Below are 3,101 nucleotides of genomic sequence, written 5' to 3'. Positions count from 1 at the left end.
CTAAGACACGAAACCGAACAGTATTTATCTTTTTTTTTTACCTCTAAAACACCACTATGTCCAACTGCGTTCAGCATTCGCTTAGTGAGGTCTGATCATGCTCTGACAACGGCAGTGATGTCTCGCACATATACTTCAACAAGTGCTAGACATCACTGCCGTCGTCAGAGCGCGATCAGACCTCACTAAGCGAATGCTGAACGCAGTTGGACATAGTGGTGTTTTAGAGGTAAAAAAAAATGATATAAATACTCTTCGGTTTCTCGCACAAACTGGTCTTTTCGTGTCTTAGGACATTAATGTGTCGTCACGAGCCGCAGGGTTTAATTTGGACTTGTCTGACAAAATAAAGACTTTAACAATTTCTAGTGACGGGTGATTTCAAAACACTGCTTCATGAAGCTTCGAAGCTTTACTAACCTTTGTTTCGAATCAGTGGTCCGAATCAGTGTGTATCAAACTGCCAAAGTCACGTGATTTCAGTAAATGAGGCTTCGTTACTTCATAAGCGTTTTGAAATTTCAATGGTTCACCACACGATGATTTTTGGTTGAACTAACCCTTTAAACACTGCAGGAAAGTATATTTGAGGGCCAGAGTTGAGGAGCAGTCTCCTCTAGGTAAGGTGAAATTTTAAAGTTTTACTCTGAAGTACAAAGTATACTTCACTTTTTACACATACGCGAGGGTCAGCGTACAGTGCTCGATGCCAATTTCATCATCAGTAGAGTACGCACACTGGATTTTTGTAACACGTGCATTTTATTATTTTTTTTTTGCAGAAATTAGTTTAGCCACAAGGTGGCAACAGGGCCCTGGGGACGTTGATTCACAGGGTAGCCAAAAGCCCGCGGGGTTGGCTCACGTTGGAAGCGTCTGGGTCCAAAGTTGCCCTGACACCCTACGGATAGGTAGCACACCCCTTCTGTGCCTGCGTAAGAAGAAATGCCTTTCCGTGCCAGCAGATGGCAGTAGCTGAACAGCCAATCAGAATGAACATATGGCCCGACTGAACGAGGAGCTCCGACACAGATTCAACATGTCGAATCGGCCCAAAAAAGCCGACGAGGACCAACTTCAGCTGACGGTGTGGAACACACTGAGAAAACTTAGCCGACGAACAAAAACTGCCCGGTGGCCGACCGTCGGCTTGGTGTGTTCCAGGCTAAAGAAAACCTGCATAAACGGAACAGACCAGTGTGGTGAGAAATCAAAAACTACGAATACATGGGTTGTAAGAGAGATTGCTCAAAACTGCGCATGTGTCGAATGCCTGTGTACGTGTAAGTGTCAAGTGAAGTATGCTTTGCAAGGCTGTGCGTTCAACTACGCCCAGGGTTTTACACCATGTTTTAGGGTTTCCTATTAAGTGAAACAAGGAATTGTCTATTTCAGGGGTGGTGAACTCCGGTCCTGGAGACCACAATCCCATTCCAAACTTTGTCTTATGAAAATGTCATCAATTATCAAAGTGTTTAATATTCAGAGTATCTTGTGTATGTATTAAAACACTTTTATTGAAGCTGACACAGCTTACCCCAAAGCATCTCACACAATTTACTCAGCGGTTAAATATATTTAATCATTTATGGTTAAACTTTAGCCAAATAATGAACAGTTTTGTACACAGATAGATATTTTTAGACCTGACATTTTACCTGCCAAGTTGAAATTTAGACATTCAAAAGATTTAAAAACTGCTTTATATATATATACATATACATATATATACACATGATGGGCCCTATTTTAAATAAATGGTCACTTAACATAGCATAGACACTTGTAGTGAAAGAAAAAAACCTATGCGCTCATTTTTAGTAGGTACCATCAGCCAAAAAAGTAAAATAGATCACCTAAAATAAGACCTTTTCCATTGCTGGATACAAATTTTTATGTCCTTCGTATATGTGTGAGAAATCGTCTAGTTTTAAAATGATTACAAATTTGAAATATAGCTGCAAGCAGCAATTCGGGGCCAAGCCCCAGTAGGGGCAGTAGCGCAATACGGAGCAGGAAGAGCAAAAACAGCAGAAATTGAATGTACATGCAAAACATCTGGTTCAGAAGGACAGGTGGAAATGAAATGAAAATCAATAGAAGTTCAGAGAACGAACACGGAATGAACTAAAATACTTGTATCTCATTGAAGAGGAATAAAGATTAGCACAATCCTTATTTGGATAAAAAAGGTATCAAAATGACTCATTACACACAATTGTATAAAGGAACCCCACACAAGATTCGAATCCACGACCTCCGGGTCCAAGGTCCATTTCTCATCTCATTGCACCACTGTGCAAGTGAATGTTTCCACACCTGCCGAAGTTTATTAGTTCATGTGAAAATGAACTCAAAATGAAGAATTCTTATAAAGCTGCACTTTAGATCATTCTGCAGCTCATCATGCTGTAGTGCAATACAGAGCAGGAAGAGGAAAAACAGCAGAAAATGAACAAACATGAAACAGCTGGTTCAGAATTACGGGCAAGAATGAACTCAGAATGTACATAAGCTTAGATGAAAATGAACACAGCATGAAACAAAAAGCATTTATTTCTAATCCAAGAGGCAGTAAAGGAATCAAAACACACTATTTTATAAAACCGCTCCACCTGGGATTCGAACCCACTAACTTCGGATACAGGGCTCTTCAGATAACTGGCTTTACACATTGAGCTACTTGAGGATGCACATTCAACAGACTGTGGAAGAAACCTTTTAGTCTAACAAAGAATTCACAAAAAAAGCATTACTTAGCATGCTATCCATATTAGCATGCTAAGCTAACTTAATGCTAATGAAGCTCATGGTTAACTTGATAACTGAAGAGCCACATTAAAGAGAATGACAACTGGTTAGCATGCTAAGCAATTAGCATGCTAAGCTAACTAGCATAAGACAACAAACACAAGCAAGGTCACATTCAGAGATGAATATCTTGGGAATGGTAGCGAATATCAAAAATCCATTCAGTCATCGAGTCAGCGGCTCGGTCCAAAGATCACCTGAGCTGATTTTGGACAAAATTGGACAAAAATTGTAGGAGGAGTAGCGAAAAAACTGTTTTCCATTTATTTCAATATGGCGGACAGGTACAT

The sequence above is a fragment of the Chanodichthys erythropterus genome, chromosome 21 (assembly GCF_024489055.1).
Source record: "Chanodichthys erythropterus isolate Z2021 chromosome 21, ASM2448905v1, whole genome shotgun sequence".
NCBI classification, from domain to species: Eukaryota; Metazoa; Chordata; class Actinopteri; order Cypriniformes; family Xenocyprididae; genus Chanodichthys; species Chanodichthys erythropterus.
This window is presented reverse-complemented; position numbering follows the sequence as displayed.